We start from the raw sequence: 19383 nt of genomic DNA, 5'->3' as shown, positions 1-19383 counted from the left end.
ACTGGCGGTTTATAATTTTTTCGGCTTTAGGTATTGTTGCTTTTTAGGTTTTATGGTGTGTTCCTCTTAAAAGTGATAGCACAGAACGTAAATAGTTCTTAACTCGTTTGCAGCATAAATAAAACGATTTATGTACCTACTCACACACAAGGCACATAATGACTCGACTCAGTTATTAGTTTTTAGGCAAAAACTGTACTGATACTGGATCTGTATCACTATCAGCCTTACAAAAATTTAACCTTAAAAATTGAGGGCCGAATTTTTTCAGGGCCTAAGGCTATAGCCTTATTAGCCTATTGGTTAATCCGGCCCTGGTTACATCTAGGATCGTATAATTATAAACGACGTAGCGCTTTACTATTAGTAAACTCTAAGTCTTATTACATAGGAAGTAAACAATAATAACTAGATAATCTTGAAAGAATTATCTGCTTAGAATGACTTGATGGAAAATCACCTGATTTCTTCTAAACCGTTCGGCAACTTATGTTTTCTACGAGATAACATTTTTGTGTTGGCGACGTTATTGTAAGCCCTGAGTAAAACAGCGGTAGCTAAATTCCGTTTCTTGATAAAGGTGATAAAACTGAATTAGATGGCATAAATATCCGAGCAAGTCGGTTCACGGAAAACTTTCGGTAGTAAACCTCGACTACCACGCTGAAAAAGACACGCGCTTGTACATACAACCTCAATGAAAGGAGAACGTACATATACACAATGTGTGATGTGTTGCCAAGCCCTTTGTGTGTCGTACTGTCCAACGATAAATCCTATGGTTGTTCGACGACGACCATAGTAAATTGCGTCACCGGACTCAACTGTGAAGAGGTCACAAATTAGTTATTGTAGGCATTTTGTGTCGGAACTGTGTGTGAATTTTGCAGCGTTCGTTTGTTCAGCGCAGCATGCTTTTTTGTGTTTGATTTTATTTGTATTGCGTTATATTGGGTCATTCGTCGGGTACTGAGAGAATCTGAGAGAAATACGCATTTTAAGCACGGTTTGCAATCTTGTGTTTAGAGACAAGCTATAACCTAATGCGGAAATTACTTTACAAAATTACTATGTTGGAATGTTACTCGCTTACCAACTTAAAAATAAATTTTAATAAAAAATATAGCTTGTTAATTGCACTGTTAGATACTTCTAAGTATAAGAGGAATTTGAAAAGTGTTTAACAAAACTGAACGTTTTGTTTATCAAAATTGGTGTTTTTTAGGAAAAAAATAATTTTTAGGAACGTCTGGTTAAAGTTAACTATTGACTGAAGTCGCAAGATTTTTTAAAGTTTATTAGACATTATTTCAGAAAGGTTTTGTTTTAGTATTATCTTAAGACGATTTAAGACAGTTGTTAGGTGCAATGACTTTGAAATAATTTTGAACCTTTTAAAACCAACAATTGTGGAAACGCTCAGTAATCAAATACATAAATCTACACGGCGCGTTTCCCTTGGCAGATTTTTCTCCTAATAGGAAGAAACAGTGTAGCTATATGTTTAAAATGATTAATATCCTACGGAAGGCGTATTTTGGTATAACTTCCTGTAATAATCAAAACACTAGAGCGCTATTAAAATTGCCATATGATTTTTTATGGATGTTATTGCCTACATCATTTAAGAGAGAAAGAGCTTTGTTGCTCGAAATCTGCAAGGAGGATATATTTTTTTAATAAACTTCAAGCAGTCTATATACGCTCAGGATACCGTCGGGCTTGTTTTGCTTTCTTGTTGTTGTTAACATTTGATCGCATGCGTGAAGCATTTTGAACCACAGTTAGATATAACTTTTGAATTGAGACCAACTTTTAAATTTTCTTGATTTTAAGCCACGAGTTTTACGTATCTTATTTTTGTTCTGTTGTCACAAAAAGCAAGTATAAAATATAATTGATGCTTTACAGTATTTGTATGTTCAACTCCCTTCATTATTCAGACAGGCTAGAATTCTTAAACATTAATTACATACCACATACCATAAATACAGCAAAACAACCTACCATCCAATATCTTTTTTATTCGAATTTAGTTTCGACTATTGTTATTGGTGTTTTTCACATAACTTAAGTATGTCTTTACTCGGCTGCATAGTTTTGCACTTTGGACGCACTTATATAGGAATCACCACACTATCCTATTACGATCGTTTCTACAGTTTTTATTTTCATTTGCGTGCGGTACTCGTGTAGCAACATGAAATGCAATACCTATAAAGCAGACCTGGGCAACATACGACCGCGGACCGCATCCGCCCCGCCAAGCAATTTAATCCGGCCCGCAGCTTATTTTCCCTTCGCGCAAATCTCTTCTGTCTTTCTCATATGTCCCACGCGATTTTTTGGCATCTTTACAGACAAAAAGCGTACTCTGCACTGTGGCACAAAGTTTACAAAACTTAGCCTAATATTTACACAATTTTGCGCTGCGGTCGAAAGTATTCCGTATTTAAATATGAACGAAATACCGATCGTTTTCTAAACTCTGAAACATACTGATTTACATTTTGTCAATCTCATTTAGTTAATGCCATGTTGAGTGTTTCTCCCGATTTATATCGTCTGCAATATGGCCGTTGTACCGCAAGTAACACTTTGGTAACTTAAAGTCTCAAAAAGCTAACAAAAACCTTGTAAGTGTTGTGTGCGAATTTTTTACCTATTTTAATTTTAACTTTCGGGTCAATGCGTCCCACAACTAGATAAAAGCCAATATATCGAGCAATTCACATTTTTTATTATTTGTGCTTAGTGCGTCACACCACCCCTCTAAATCTAAATTAAAGTTCGCATTTTAAAACAAATATAGCGGCAATTCGACGTCTTTCAGCCTTCTTTAAATTCGACTTAAATTGCACATTTTATCTCCCAACGTAATAACAGTTCGTTAGATTATTTGTTTTACACCGTCAAAGTATGACATTATGTTGCGCATATTTGAGATCCTATTTTTGACTCCGCCGGCCACAAAATTGTAAGTCTCATGTGGCCCGCGGTTAAAAATAATTGCCCACTGCTGCTCTAGAGGGTGTTTTTTTAAAGAAAAGTTAGAAAATAAAGCATTCCATGCAAATATTCTGCCGCTGCAAGGATAGAGACAATTATCTTTCCTTTTTTTGTTAAAAGTTAGCAATCGCTTACAAGCGCTTTGCTATTAGTAAACCCTTGTCTTATCACATAAGTAAAAAATAATTATAAATATAGGTAATTTTGAAAGAATTATCCGATTAGAATAACTTGTCTTGATATCTTTCAAACCGTTAGGCAACTTATGTTTTCTTTGACATAACCCTTTTTCTTGGACAGCATATAAACATATATCGTTATGATTTCTCTAATGACAAAGCTTTTCAAGACTATCATAATAAGAATATTTAGTAAAGTGTGGTAATTACTTACATCAATAACGTTTTCACTGTTTTCAAATGACTTTACTTTACTTAAGTCATTTGGGCAAAGTGATTTGAACTCATTTAAGTCTTTTGGACAAATGGCTTGACTTGGCTTAAGTTTTTTGACAATGACTTGGCCTAAAATAAAATGTTTTCAATCAGCATCTTTTAGAAAATTGGGTTATTAATTTCAAATTTTTGCATATAAATTTTTGTTTGCTATATCTTGTACCGGTATTTATGTTGTTTTACCTAAGTTTTTGGTCGGAATCGGAAAAGTCAGCCAGTCTTTACCAGTTTATTAGTTTAGAGTTTTATTTTTATGACAAGGACTTGATTTGAAGTTGACTTGCTCTCATAATGACTTGACTGGGACTTGGCTTAGGCAACCAATGACTTTGACTGGGACTTGGCATGTTGTTTACTCAAAAATACATGACTTGGACTTACGTTGTTTTAAGAATGGCTTGACGGGGACTAAACTTATTTTTAAATGACCTGTTCACAAATGATTCCTGGGTAATTGGGGTTATTTGTTAAAGTTTTCATCTAAGAGTTATTTCTTTCTTGGCATTATATCAAAATCCCTTTGCAGCGTATTACCTTTGTCATTAACTTTGTTCTTCGTTGTATAATGTGGTAAAATTCGCATAGTAAAGCAAAGAAACAAACAATTGAATCATTCATAACTATACACAATGCGACATGTATTGCGTATTTAAATGTTTGAGTTGCTGAATACGGACTGTTGATCCCCTTTAAATAAGGTTGTGTTTAGGGCTAGGCGAAAGTACTCTTGGCAGTAGGTCCCGAGTTAAAACCTCACTAGCCTACCTTTGCTTGCATGAGAATACTATTTATTCTGGTTAGATTTTCATAAAGCGTCATGTCTACAAAGGACCTGTTTCAAATATTAATTTATAGCTCTACAGAAACGTAAAGTGCCGGTTGTTTTATTAATATCTAAAATTGCCACATCCCTTTGATCATTATCGCTTTGTGTCCTTGGCTTTATCAAAGAGTAAACCAGATGCTTTGGAAGTTTTAATGTTAACGTGTTTTAAACGAGAAAATGTGCCAAAGTCAAATTTACAAAAATATATATACTATGTTGTTAAATCAAAGCCAAATATTTGTGAAAATTTATAGCCTCACCCTTGCTAGTAAATAACTAAATCGACTTCAAATAAAATATGTTATTCTTAACACTAAATTGCCGATTAGCAATTGCTAACGAAATCTGTTCAGTACGGACTATTGTTATAATATAAATTTGTTTCTAATAGACATTCTAACAAAAACAGCCTACATGACGTTTTGTTAAATTTTATTTTTCGGCGAAACAAAGCGAACTGTTTAAAGATGGTGAATCCCCAATCGCTGGTTTCTTTTTCGTCTGCAGTGTTAAATGCAATGATAAAGATACTTTGAATTACTCCAGTTAAAGTAAATCTGAATTGCATTAAAATGTATATTTACCTGCTTTTATTACTCTTCGAGCAAATTATCTGAAAAGGCAAACAAGTATAAATTAGCTAACACTTATCTTATCGACCACTTAAAACTCGAGAACTATTGCTAGAAGTTTTATTTTCTATACAGAAAAACAAATCAGACAAATATACAAAAAAATCATCTACAATCAGATGACACTCCTGAACAAAAAAGTGTATTAAATCAATATTGATCAATAATTTAGAGTATATATGGTTTCTACCAAAGTCAAACTATCAAAGGCATTGTAAGAACAGTCAGATTTTTTTCACAGTATATTTTGGTCAAATGGTAGCAATTGCAGTTTTGAGAACTTACCCTCTAGGTCCTCTTCAGGGACTTCGTTGTCATCTTCCATCTCATCACCATACTTGCGCCTCCTGAATCTCCTCCTTCTCCACCAACACCGGCGGACGAATCTGCAGCGACGACGGCGATGATAGTAAAGCGCGTCGCCATCCTCAACTGTGAGGAGTAGGATTCCCAAGAGAAGTGCCAAGAGAAGGAACTTGTTCATCTGAAAATATCACAATAATGATACAAAACAGTTATGATGATTTGTTTAGATCGTCGACTAGAGCTTCCACTTCCACGTTATTACATCACAGCTTTAACACTAGGTAGGTTACGCGTTAGTTTTGAGCAAAAGCAGGTAAAGGAGCGTGTCGTCTTCCATGCGCTTGTAAGCGTAATTAAAAAACTAAAGGGTTTGTGAGAACTACAACTCATGCTACGCACGATTTGCCATTGAAAGCTGGCAAAACCTGCATGCACTTGGGAGTGCTTTTAGTGAAGAGCGATATAGGGCTCAAAAGCCTTCCCAGCCATCATATAACTAGCTTTGCAGTTCAATGTGACTTCATTTTCGCATCGCATTCCAACAACGGTTAAGATTTCATCTTACCTTGATGTCTTTGCTTTGCAACAAATCAAGTGAAGAGATGTTCCACTAAAGCCGCTATTTATGCGATATTTATCATAAACTTCCCTTCATTGTCACTCACGTTCATTGGAGAGAGAGGAAGTCTTAGTCATCTCAATTGCCGATCCTGACTTTTCCAAAAACATTCTCCTGCTCCCTGCAGAATATTTCTCCTAATAGAAAGAAAGAGTAAGCCTATGGCTTTCTTCATTATGATTAATATCCTACTGAAGGAATCTCATGGTATAACTTCCCGCAATAATCAAAACACTAGAGCGCCAAGTAAAATTACCATATGCTTTCTAAGGATGTTATTGCCTTAATCAGTTTAAAGCGAAAGAGGTTTATTGCTCAAAATCTGCAAGGAGGAGAGGTTTCCTTTCTTCACTTTGTATAGTTTCCCGGTACTCTGCCCTTGCAGCATATTGCCTGACTTGTTTTGTTTTTTTGTCGTTTAAATTTGATCTCACCCACTATGCGAAGCGCGTTAGACCACATTGAATTTCACTTTAGAATGGAGACCAACTTTTAAATATATGAGTTTATTTCATCTTATTTTTTGTCGTACCGGTACTGTGGCATTAATATCGACCACAAGTACAAAAACAAACTTCCAATATCTTTAATTCATTCACTTTTTAACGTTTGTTTATTTTTGTTTTCCAAAAAAACTTGACTTTCTCTCTTTACAAACATTTCATGTCAGATAAAATACATTTTAACCTGTTTTATATTGGCAAATCAACATGAAAAAGCATGGGTCTGTATAAATGTGAATTTTTCATAATTATGTAAAATGAGGGCGAAATCCAAGTGAGGAGTTGGTGTTGGCAACTAAGTTTCCCATGTTGCCAAGAACGGTTTACGCCTTTACGGCATAACAAACATACTGCTATTTTTGCACACAGGGCGGAGAGGCTCGTCTTCTGAGATGCAATGAAAAAGTTTCCAGTTAAAACCATAATGACTTCCAGTTAAAACCATACGGTAAGTGCCAGAAAAGAATACATTGAGAAGAATGCTGCAATTTGCAGCTGCTAGATTAGCACCGACCTTTGATTTGGTTCATGAGTAAGGTTTTGATGTTGTGTAAATAAATTTAAGCTCGTTTGAGGATGTATCGTTACACGATTAGGGAAACGTTTATCTTATCATACAGGAACAGATTCGCAAACAGCTACTGAATTTGGTTTAGTGGAAAATTACTGAACTTTTTTCACAAGTTCGTCAGATGACGATATCAGTACTGACTGGAAACGTTTTGTTTTTGTAATAAAGCATACCCAAAGTGTATTTCCAATTTTGTACGTAGTACAACACTCGTATTGTATGTTACACTACACGCGTAATATTTTAAATCACTTTGGCCACCTTGCAAAACAAAGAGCATACATTGGCAAGTAATATTGCTAATTCCATTTGGCCACATACCTGTGAAAATAATTTTGACTAAATTAACAAAAACTCTAAAATGATTTGGTCAATAAATCTCAAATCCAACTGAATGAACAATTTTTTTTTAAATGTAGGAAAATTAAAGGCTCCTGATCTTCCGCATTACAAGTTTACGCAATATTACAGAGATGTTCTGGAGTTAAAGGTCGAAATGCGCCAAATCATTGGCCCGAGTCAGCAATAAGTTTAGAGCGCCCAATCTCAGCAATACCTGCATAGCCCAAAATATGCTGCCAAATGACTCAATTTAACTTCCAGGATGTAAAGATTGAGGAGGGGAGTGTTAAATAAAGAAGAAATAGGAAAGATTCCTCCGAGTAAAATTGGTGAAAATGCTGCAGCACACAACCGCGAGAAGAATGCAACATTAGGTTGTTGATTTTTACGGAAATGTACAGGCAAAATAGATAATCATGGTCTAACATGACATTTAAAAAAAAACTTTTATAAACTTGCTAAGCACTTTGACCAAATGGTTTTTCAATATTCTAAATCAGGATGTATCAAACATCTGAGGGGTGGCGGAGAGAAATGTGGGGGGTCACTTCTCATAGCTACGCAGGGGATCACAAGTGTTGAGAGCCTATAACCGGACCACAGCATTCGAAACATTAAGAAGCAATGCTGCCTCAAATAAAGTTCCCTCATACTCAATTTAATGAAGTAAAATTTTTCATAGGACCAATTATTGTTTTTTGTTTTATGTTATATCTAATGGTGGTAAATTTAGTATTTTACGAAATCGGCGGAATAAAGATGGAGCAGTTGTCGTATTGAAAGGGCGTCGCTCTTCTATTTTGCTTGAAATACCTTTTTCTCTCTTTCGTTATGTATCATAACACCCTTCTGAGGAAGTCCTTCAGTATTACTTCCTAGAATAACAACAACGCAAAAGCGTAAGTATGGCTAAATCATGAAAGAGAAGAGGAAGTTCATTCCTCAACTCTGCGCCAAGGAGGAATTTTCTTCTCTTCTTTGAGCATTATTTCCTGCAAAACAAATCCTTGCAGATTGTCTTTACAGCATATTGCCGTAGTGCTTTAGCTTTGTTCGTTATTTTAATTTGATCACATCAACATAAAGCATTTTTGACCATATTATTAGTTTTCAACTGCGCAAGGAAAAACGAACGTAGGCCTACTGTTACAATTTTTAAATTTCCGTTATTATTAGGTCCCTTTTCGAAAGGCTTTGACTTTTATTGCATTTTGTAATTATTTTTTTTTTCGGCCATTGTTCAATCCGAGAAATACATTGTCACAAAGTCGAAAAGATTGTTTATAGAGTTGAATTTGAGGTTATTGACGAAATAATTTTTCAGTTTGTAGATAATTTAGTCAAAATTATTCCCCGAAAGATGGCCAGATGGAATAAGTAAAATTACGAGCCAAGGTATGCTATGTGGGCTTTTATCGATTTTTTCAAACTACGTGTAAAAGATATAAAACCCATATCGTTGTACCAAACACAGGCCTTTTTGTATGTTATTTTGTTTTTCAAGGTAGCCAAGGTGATTTCAAATATTACACGTTTAGTGTAACATACAATATGTGTTGTAGTAACTTAAAAAAATTACTCTTATTAGAAATATCCTTTGGGTGTGGTTTGTAGAAAACTTTCCGACGTCATGTGACAAACGTTTTGAAATAAGTGCAGTAATTTTTCACTAAACCTAACTTAGAAGCAGTTTTTTTAATCTGTTCCTGTCCAAAAAGACGTTTCCTAATCGTGCAATGATACATCCTTATACACGAGCCTCAATCTGTTTACACAACGCTCAGACCTTACTCTTAAACCGAACATTGCCTAGTAAAGCGTTTAGCAAAACAAAGGTCGGTGCTAATCTTACAGCTACAAATTGCAGCATTATTCTTAATGTATCCTTTTCTAGCATATACCGTATGGTTTAGACTGGAAGTTATTAACTTCATTTTATCTCAAAACACGAGTCCTCTCTGTCCCGTGTGCAAAATTAACGGTATGTTGATTATGCAAAAAACCTTTTCATCGAAGATTTAGTCGCCAACACTAACTTGTCACTTTGATTTCGCCCCCATTTAACATGTGGGATATTCACATTCACACAGCTAATTTCCCATGTTTATTTTTCTATTGATTTATAAAGTTAAAATGTGTTTTTATCTGACATGTAGGCTATCGTTTGTAAAGCGACACACTCAAGTTTTGTGAAAAACTAAAATAACAAAACTTTAAAAAAAATGTTGTTTTTATACATGTCGTCAAAAGTAATGGGTAAGAATGCCAGTATGTCTGCACAACGACCACACTGGGACATAATAATAAAGCATTATCTTTCATACTTGCTATTTGCGAAAAAACCTAAAAAACAAGGAAATTTAAAAGTTAGTCTCAATTTTCATGTGACATTCAATGGTGTTCAAAATTCTTAAGATAGTGAATGAGATCAAATTTAAACGACAAAAAGCAAAATAAGCTAGCCAATATTGTGCAATGGTAGGGTGCTGAGATTTTGTTTGCAGGAAACTATACAAAATTAAGAGAAGAAACCTTCCTCCTTGCAGCTTTGAGCAATAAAGCTCTTTCGCTGTTAAATGACTAAGGCAATAACATCCTTAAAAAGTCATATATGTTAATTTTACTTGGCGCTCTAGCGTTTTGATTATTTTGGGAAATCAACCAGAAGATTCCGTCGCTAGGATATTAATCATAATAAATAAATCGATAGTCTTTCTTCCTTTAGGATGAATAATTAATCGTCAAGGAGCAAAACGCTGTGTTCAAAGGTTTTCCAAATCGTCCAAACTGCCTTCAAGCAATGACCTAACTGTTTATTTTATCGTCGAAAGCAATATGTTTCGTTGGCCACATTTCGTTAAGTTTTATACATACTTTAGTTGCAGTGAGAAGAATTCAATTCCTAGTTTGAATTATGCCTTGTTGTGCATTTACATCAACAGGATATTTACTGCCATACTTTACTCGCGTCGCTCTTCTATTTTGCTTGAAATACTTTTTTTCCTCTTTCGTTATGTATCATAACACCCTTCTGAGGAAGTCCTCTAGAATTACTTCCTAGAATAACAACTCAAGGGCGTAAGTTTATTGGCTGAATCATAAAAGATAAGAGGAAGTTTATAACTCTGCACACAGGAGGAATTGTCTTCTCTTATTTGAGCATTATTTCCTGCAAAACACATCCTTGCAGATTGTCTTTACAGCATATTGCCTTAGCGCTTTTGCTCGTGGTTGCAAGTTGCAGCATTTTCACCAATTTTGCTCGGAGGAATTTTTCCCATTTCTTCTTTATCTAACACGACCCTGCTCAATCTTTACATCCTGGAAGGTGAATTGCATCATTTTGCAGCATATTGCTGGCTATGCAGACATTGCCAAGATTAGACGATCTAACTAACTTGCAGACTCGGGCCAATTTTTGACATCCTCCGGACATTGACAGCAAAACAACTTATTTTACGAAAACTTGTAATGCGTTAGATCAGGGAGCTTTGATTTTCATATATAACTGTTTTCATAATAGCTCTTTCTTTATTTCAGTTTGATAAAACCACCTATACAAAACGTTAAATTTGTCATTCAGTTTAACAAAAATTTTGCCGTTGCGACTTTTATTTTAATAATTCTCAACTTAATGCCTTGCGAAAATAACAATTCGATGTTTAGTTTGTTGTGATATATTGTTGTTGTCCGCTACGTTTCACACAGCGAGGCTTTACGTGCTATTATTTGTAAAGGTTTGTTTATAACAAAGCACTACTGACGATTGTTGTTCTTGTCAGTCAACGACTTAGAATTTTCTTAATGTTAACATATTGTTTGTTCTTGTCAAAAATTGTTTTGTGGGAAAACAAACTTTTAAGCGCGTAGCCTTGTACAAAAAGGTCGTTTTGTGCCGATTCGTTTTATCTTTTTTTTTCCCCCGCTAAAACTTACTTTATTCAAAGAGATGGATTTACATCACCTGTATTTCAAAAAAAAAATGTTCATCGAGAGCAATATGTTTCGTTAGACATATTTCGTCAAAGTTTTATACATATTTTAATATTGCGCGTTTCTACTTTAGTTGCATTGAGAAGAATTCTGCATTTATATCAACATGATATTTACTCCCAGACTTTACTCGCTTTAAAATAGGTTAAACGGAATGAACGCGTTAGAGTCACGTGTATTGCTGTTTATATTTATTTTTTTGCAAAGCCAGGATCGGCAGTTGAAATAACTAAGACTTCCCTTAACTACAATGAACATGAGTGACACATTTTCATGGATTTGATTACTTTTTGCACGTAATTAAACAAATTTGATGAGAGTTATCATTTACAATGCCACTATTCAGCTTAGGGGGACAAACTGTTAGAAATAACATTTTGTGTAAACGTTGAAAAAGATGACATTAACAGAGTTGTTTATAATTTTAAACGGGGTTCGAATGCAACCTTGATCGTACTTCAACCTAACAGTTGGCATATATTTATATAATTATATCTTAAATACATATAATCAGTGGTAGGATTCAAATATTTTGTCAGCCGGTTCTATCACAAAATTGATATTTTTCAGCCGGTTCTGTTTTAAAAAGTCTACTTTTTAGTAGTCGTCTGAATACTTGTACTTATTGCGCAACAATTCGATTCTTAAACAAACAATCACTAAAGAAAAATACTACAATTATAAAAATTAACACAATGTATAACTGTTACGTTGAAACTTGACTATTGCATATTAAAAAAACACTTAAAAATCGGTGTATCGGATAGATAAATCCATTGACAGTAACCAGTAATGCTAACAGACTTAGGCCATAAAACCGAAATAAGAACAATATCAACGTCGGGATAAAACCAAATTAAGAGTAATACCTAATAAAATCGGAATAGGTCTTAAATCGGTCGGAATAAGATCTAAATGGTCAGCATTAGGCCTAAACAACCCTTTACCTAACTCCTAACCCTATTACTAAGTACATCACTAACTCAAATAAAAATTTTCACTCTAACCTTTTTCTTACCCCACCGATTACCCACCAATAACCCTAAGGGCCTTAATAGAGCCAAAAATTCGTTGCCAAAACAGCGGCGCTCTAATGGCGCCGGTCAATCTCGGGCAGGGGTGGACAAATATTTATACCGCGGGCCGCATGCGAAACAAAATGTTGTGCCGGACCAGGTCTAAAATAGGATTTCAAATTTACGTAATATGACGTCATACTTGACGCTATAAACCAAGCTAAATACCATGTTATTACGTTGGGATTTGTGCGCAAATGTACAACTGTAGACGATTTGAAGGTGACAAGACATCGCGCCAAGCGCAAAGAAATCGCGGCTGTATTTGGTTCAAAGTGTTTTAATTTGGATTTAGAGGGAGCGTCACACATTGATCACAGATAAAATATATGTAAATTCTTTGATATGTTGTCATTAACCAAGTGGCCAGGGGCGTTAACTCATGCAGCAGCCCAAGGTTAAATCACGTTAAAATTTTGCACAGATAAACGAAAAATGCCTTTCTTGCTTTTTGAGGCTTTAAGTTGCCGATGTGTTTGCCATAGTATTTGACATATTGCAAAAACGGTATAAATCGGGAAAAACAAAAAAATGGAATTAACTAAATTTGGTTGACAAAATGTGATTCGGTAGGCTATGTTTCAGAGGTTGGAAAACGGCCGTTGTACTAATTTCGTTTATATATTTTTAAGACGGAATATTAGGCTATGTTTGACAAATTTTCGTTTAACAGAGTCACAGTAAAAAGGGAGACTTTTGTCAAAAAAAACGCTCAAAAACGCGTGGAACGTAGCGAAAAACAAAAGAGATTCGCGCGAAACGCGAAAACAATTTCCTTTTTAGTCTTTAAAACAGGATGAAATGGAGTTTGGCGGGGTTATAGACCCGTCCTGGAAATAGTGTTATTTATGTTACAACCCAACATGTGAGTCGCCCTGGTTTTTATTTTAAGAAAAATAAGCCGCGGGCCAAATTAAACGGTTTGAAGGACCGTATTTTGCCCAGGTCTGATCTAGGACGTCAAGACGTAGAGAGGAAAACGGCCGATACCAGACCAACGTTCCTCGATTGTCCCAACCCAGTACCTACATCTTCAGGCGTTATTTTAGCTATTTAGGCCATATTCCGATGCTATTATGTTTAGGACGTATTCCGACAGATTTAGGTCCCTTATTATGTCGTTGGTCTAAATCAGGGGTGGGCAATTATGTTTTCACGTGGGCTGTATGAGAAACTTAAGATGTTTTGGCGGGCCAGGTCAAAGTAGGATCTGAAATACATGCAATATGACGTCATACTCTGACGATCTGAATCAAATAAACTAACGAACTTGTTATTACAGTACGTTTGGAGTTGTGCGAAATGTGCATTTAAGCCAAAATGAAAGAAGGCGACAAAACGTCGCACGAAGCGCCGAAAAATTGCGACTATAATTGTTTTAAAATGCAAGTTTTAATTTAGATTTAAGGGGGACGTCACGAATTGAGCACAGTTAATAAATGAACTTTGCTTGATATGGCTTTTATCAAATTGTGAGGCGCGTTGACACAAAGTTAAGATTAGACGTACAAATTTTGCACAAAAAACCTTCAATTTTTTTTTGCTTTTTGAGGCTTTAAGTTACCGATGTGTTACTTGCGGTACAACAGCCATATTGCAAAGACAGTATAAATCGGAAGAAACTCGCAATATAGCATTGACTAAATTAGCTTGACAAAATGTAAATCGGTATGTTTCAGAGTAGTTTCAAAGACGGAATACTTTCAATACTTTTCGACCAAAGCGGAAAAAATACATAAATATTAGGCCAAGTTTGTTAAACTTTCGTTGGATAGATGTCACAGTGCAGAGAACGCTATTTGTCTTTAAAGATGCCAAAAAATCCCGTGGATCATACGGGAAAAGCAAAGAGATTCGCGCGAAACGCGTAAACATTTTCCTTTTTAGTCTATAAAACAAGCTAAAAATAGAATTGCCTGGGTCATGACTATCCGTCCCCGGACAGAATGCTTACGATACAAACAAACATGTAGAAACTCGCCATTGTTTTCGTTTAGCCTATGTATTTAAAAAAAATGACACGGGCCGGATTAAATTGCTTGGCGGGTCGTATGTTGCCCAGGTCTGGTCTAAATACTATGGTTTCATACATTTTTCTGCTTAAAGTAGGCTACTGTTGCTTTTCAGTTCTTATTGTATGTTTCCATGCTAACCGGTTCGCTGATCTCATACAATGTCGTGAGACGGTTCTATGGAACCGGTGCGAACCGGCTGAATCCCACCATTGCTTATAATATACATTTTTTAGTTTTTTTCTCATATGAAAAAACATATCATTTTTTGGTCAATATGTATTTTGCATTTCTATATGCTGTGATTTGTGTTACATCTGAAAAAAATACATCTCTTAGTACGTTTTTAAATTTTATTTTGCGACGAATCAAGGCGAAATATTTGAAGATGGTGAATCCCCAATCGCTGATTTCTTTTTCGTCTAAAAAATGAACAAACACACAAATAGGTTGATGTTTTCAAAAGCAATTATTAGGCCTATCCTTAGTATACTAAATTGAATAATTTCAAAAGTGAATAAGTCGAAAAATTATATAGTTACCTGCATATACTACTCTTCAATCAAATCATCTAAAAACGTAAACAAGTATAAATTAGCCAACACTCATTTCATGAATCATATAAAATTAAATATTTTAGAATTATTGCTAGAGGTTTTACTATTTTGAAAAACAAATAAGATAATAACACAAAAATATCTACAATCACGTGGCACTCATGAACGAAAAACTGTAGTACATTATTCAACAAGTTTCAAAAAATATCGTTTATACGAAAATCAAACTACCATAAGCATTGTTAGAACGTTCAGATTTTGTTTATATTTTGGATTAAGCGGCGTTTATTGCAGTTTTGAAAACTTACCCTTTTGAACCTCTTCACGTAGGCCTTCTTCATCATCATCTTCTACTGCATCACCATACTTCCCGCGCCTCCATGAATGCCGACGACGACGACGACGATAGTAGAAAGCGTCGCCGCTCTCAACTGTGAGGAGTAGGATTCCCAAGAGAAGTGCCAAGAGAAGGAACTTGTTCATCTAAAAATATCACAATAATGATACAAAACAGTTACGATGATTTGTTTAGATCATCTAACAGACCTTCCACTTCCACGTTATTACAACGGCTACGCGTTAGTTTTGAACAAAATCAGGTAAAGGAGCGTGTCGTCTTCCATGCGCTTGTAAGCTTAAATGAAAAACTAAGGCGTTTATGAGAACTACAACTCATGCTACGCACGCTTTGACATTGAAAGCTAGCAAACCCTGCATGCACTTGGAAGTGCTTTTAGTGAAGAGCGATATAGGGCTCAAAAGCCTTCCCAGCCATCGTACAACTAGATTTGCAGTTCGAAGTGACTTCATTTTCGCATCGCATTCCAACAACGGTTAAGATTTCATCTTACCTTGATGTCTTTGCTTTGCAACAAATCAAGTGAAGAGATGTTCCACCAAAGCCGCTATTTATGCGATATTTAGCATAAACTTCCCTTCAATGTCACTCACGTTCATTGGAGCGCGAGGAAGTCTTAGTCATCCCAATTGCCGATGATCATGACTTTCCAAAAACATATGATCAGCGATCAGCGAAGAACGTGACTGAAACACGTACAGACTTGTCTGAAGCGAATACAGTGTTAGAGTAAATATAACCGTGATATAAATGAAGAACAACAAGACGATCAAAAACAGTACAATTTGCCAAAAAATCACACTATTTTTACTGTCGAAATTATAACAAAAATATACCGCTTGAAAATCTACCTTTTAAGGTTATGTTCTCCCAACGCAGATATTCTATTTCAGGCTATTACTCGCTTACCAACTAAATAATCTTAACTTTTCAACGGCAGTGTGACATACTTTTCAAAGCAAGGAAGCGGGCGATTTCAAGCTGTTTCTTTTATAAAAAAAGCAATTTGTCAACTAATTTGGTAATTTAGTGTTGATTTATTAAAACATAGTTTGTTTAGGGCGGTTTTGTAAAAAAATTATTAATTAACTGAAGGGCAATTTCAAGTACTGGTTTTACTATTATCTTAAACGAGAATATTATGTACATCATACATTTTTATAATTTTGAAAGATTTTTAAACCAACTATTGTCGAAACGCCCACTAATAAAATACATGAAAATCCGTGAGCTCTCCCCAAAACAACTAATGTGGAAACGCGAAATATTAAAATATGTATGAAAGTTGGCCAAATGTGGTTAACCAAACAGAATGCTTTCGAAGATAAAACTAACAATTAGGTAATTTCATTAATGCCGTTCGGAAGATATGGTGAGCCCTTGCACACAGCGTTTTTCTCCTGCTCCCTGCAGAATATTTCTCCTAATTGAAAGAAAAAGTAAGCCTATGGCTTTCTTCATTATGATTAATATCCTACTGAAGGAATCTCATGGTATAACTTCCCGCAATAATCAAAAGACTAGAGCGCCAAGTAAAATTACCATATGATTTTTAAGGATGTTATTGCCTTAATCAGTTTAGAGCGAAAGAGGTTTATTGCTCAAAATCTGCAAGGAGAAGAGGTTTCTTCTCTTCGCTTTGTATAGTTTCCCGGTACTCTGCCCTTGCAGCATATTGTCTGACTTGTTTTGTTTTTTGTCGTTTAAATTTGATCTCACCCACTATGTGAATCGCGTTGGGCCAGCATTGAATTTCACTTTAGCATAGAGACCAACGTTTAAATTTATGAGTTTATTTCATCTTATTTTTTGTCTTACCGGTACTGTGGCATTAATATCGACCATATGTATCAAAAAAACAACCTTTCAATATCTTTAATTCATACACTTTTTAACGTTTGTTTATTTTAGTTTTCCAAAAAACTTGACTGTCTGTCTTTACAAACATTGCATGTCAGATAAAATACATTTTAACCTGTTTTATATATAGGCAAATCAACATTAAAAAGCATGGGATCTGTGTAAATGTGAATTTTTCATATTTATGTAAAATGGGGGCGAAATCCAAGTGAGGAGTTGGTGTTGACTACTAAGTTTCCCATGTTGCCAAGAACGGTTTACGCCTTCACGGCATAACAAACATACTGCTATCTTTGCACACAGGGCGGGAGGCTCGTCTTCTGAGATGCAATGAAAAAGTTTCCAGTTAAAACCATAATGACTTCCAGTTAAAACCATACGGTAAGTGCCAGAAAAGAATACATTGAGAAGAATGCTGCAATTTGCAGCTGCTAGATTAGCACCGACCTTTGATTTGGTTCATGAGTAAGGTTTTGGTGTTGTGTAAATAAATTTAAGCACGTTTGAGGATGTATCGTTACACGATTAGGAAACGTTTATCTTATCAGACAGGAACAGATTCACAAACAGCTATACTGAGTTTGGTTTAGTGGAAAATTACTGAACCTAAAACTTTTTTCACAAGTTCGTCAGATGACGATATCAGCACTGACTGGAAACGTTTTAAATAGTTTTTTTGTAATAAAGCATACCCGAAGTGTATTTCCAAGTTTTTAAGTAGTACAACACTCGTATTGTATGGTACACACACGCATAATATTTTAAATCACCTTGGTCACCTTGCAAAACAATGAACATACATTGGCAAGTAATATTGTTAATTCCATCTGGCCACATACTTGTTAAAAATGATTTTGACTAAATTATCAAAAACTCTAAAATGATTTGGTCAAAAAATCTCAAATTCAACTGTTAAAATAATCTTTTTTTTTAAATATAGCAACATCAAAGGGTCCTGATCTTCCGCATTACAAGTTTAGTCAATATTACAGAGATGTTCTGCTGTTATTGCTCGGAATGCCCCAAAATATTGGCCCAAGTTAGCAATAAAGTTAGAGCGCCCAATCTCAGCAATATCTGCATAGCGGGCAATATGCTGCCAAATGACTCAATTTAACTTCTAGGATGTAAAGATTGAGGAGGGGAGTGTTAAATAAAGAAGAAATAGGATTCCTCCGAGCAAAATTGGTGAAAATGCTGCAACACACAACCGCGAGAAGAATGCAACATTAGGTTTTTGATTTTTAAGGTAGTGCTTTTCCAAAAACTCACAAAATGTACAGGCAAAATAGATAATCATGGTCTAACATGTCATACTTTAAAAAAAAAGTAACAAAAATTATGACGAACTTTCATACTCAAACTTGCTAAGCACTTTGCCCAAATGGTTTTTCAATATTCTAAATCAGGATGTATCAAACATCAGGGCGGAGAGAAATATGGGGCCACTATAATGCTTATAATATAAGCCAAATAAACTCAAATTTGTGCTTTTTATTATGGTTAGAGGTCGTCCAGCATTCGAAACATCAAGAAGCAATGCTGCCTCAAATAAAGCCCCTTCATACTCAATTTAATAAAGTAAGATTTTTCATAAGACCAATCATTGTTTTTTGCTTTATGTTATATCTAATGGTGGGAAATTTTGTATTTTACGAAATCGGCGGAATAAATATGGAGCCGTTGTCGTATTGAAAAGGCGTCACTCTGCTTTTTTGCTTGAAATACCTTTTTCTCTCTTTCGTTATGTATCATAACTCCCCTCTGAGGAAGTCCTTCAGTATTACTTCCTAGAATAACAACAACACAAAAGCGTAAGTATGGCTAAATCATGAAAGAGAAGAGGAAGTTCATTCCTCAACTCTGCGCCAAGGAGGAATTTTCTTCTCTTCTTTGAGCATAATTTCCTGCAAAACAAATCCTTGCAGATTGTCTTTACGGCATATTGCCGTAGAGCTTTAGCTTTGTTCGTTATTTTAATTTGATCACATCAACATAGTAAAGTATTTTTGACCATTTTATTAGTTTTCAACTGCCCAAGGAAAAACGAACGTAGGCCTACTGTTACAAATTTTAAATTTCCGTAATAATTAAGTCCCTTTTCGAAAGGCTTTTGAAAAGGCGAAAAGGACTTTCATTGCATTTTGTAATTATTATTTTTTCGGCCATTGTTCAATCCGAGAAATGCATTGTCACGAAGTCAAAAAGATTGTTTATAGAGTTGAATTTGAGGTTATTGAAGAAATCATTTTTCAGTTTGTTGA

The 19383-nt window shown here is 35.1% G+C and overlaps 2 long non-coding RNA genes across 2 annotated transcripts; both read right to left on the bottom strand.

The window, feature by feature from the left end:
- Positions 1-4709: 4709 nt before the first annotated feature.
- Positions 4710-5807, bottom strand: LOC146167100 (uncharacterized). Its single transcript, XR_014498678.1, has 4 exons — positions 5794-5807; positions 5208-5406; positions 4875-4903; positions 4710-4791 (listed from the first exon to the last, which is right to left on the bottom strand). It is a non-coding gene; the product is annotated as an uncharacterized LOC146167100 (long non-coding RNA).
- Positions 5808-14683: 8876 nt separating this feature from the next.
- LOC146167099 (uncharacterized) lies at positions 14684-15766 on the bottom strand. Its single transcript, XR_014498681.1, has 4 exons — positions 15753-15766; positions 15210-15384; positions 14887-14915; positions 14684-14766 (listed from the first exon to the last, which is right to left on the bottom strand). It is a non-coding gene; the product is annotated as an uncharacterized LOC146167099 (long non-coding RNA).
- Between the last annotated feature and the right edge of the window lie 3617 nt (positions 15767-19383).

Source organism: Ascidiella aspersa, chromosome 1 (assembly GCF_963924565.1).
Source record: "Ascidiella aspersa chromosome 1, kaAscAspe10.2, whole genome shotgun sequence".
In the NCBI taxonomy this organism is placed as follows: domain Eukaryota; kingdom Metazoa; phylum Chordata; class Ascidiacea; order Phlebobranchia; family Ascidiidae; genus Ascidiella; species Ascidiella aspersa.
Note: the sequence above shows the minus strand (reverse complement) of the source record. Positions and strands in the feature narration are given on the sequence as shown.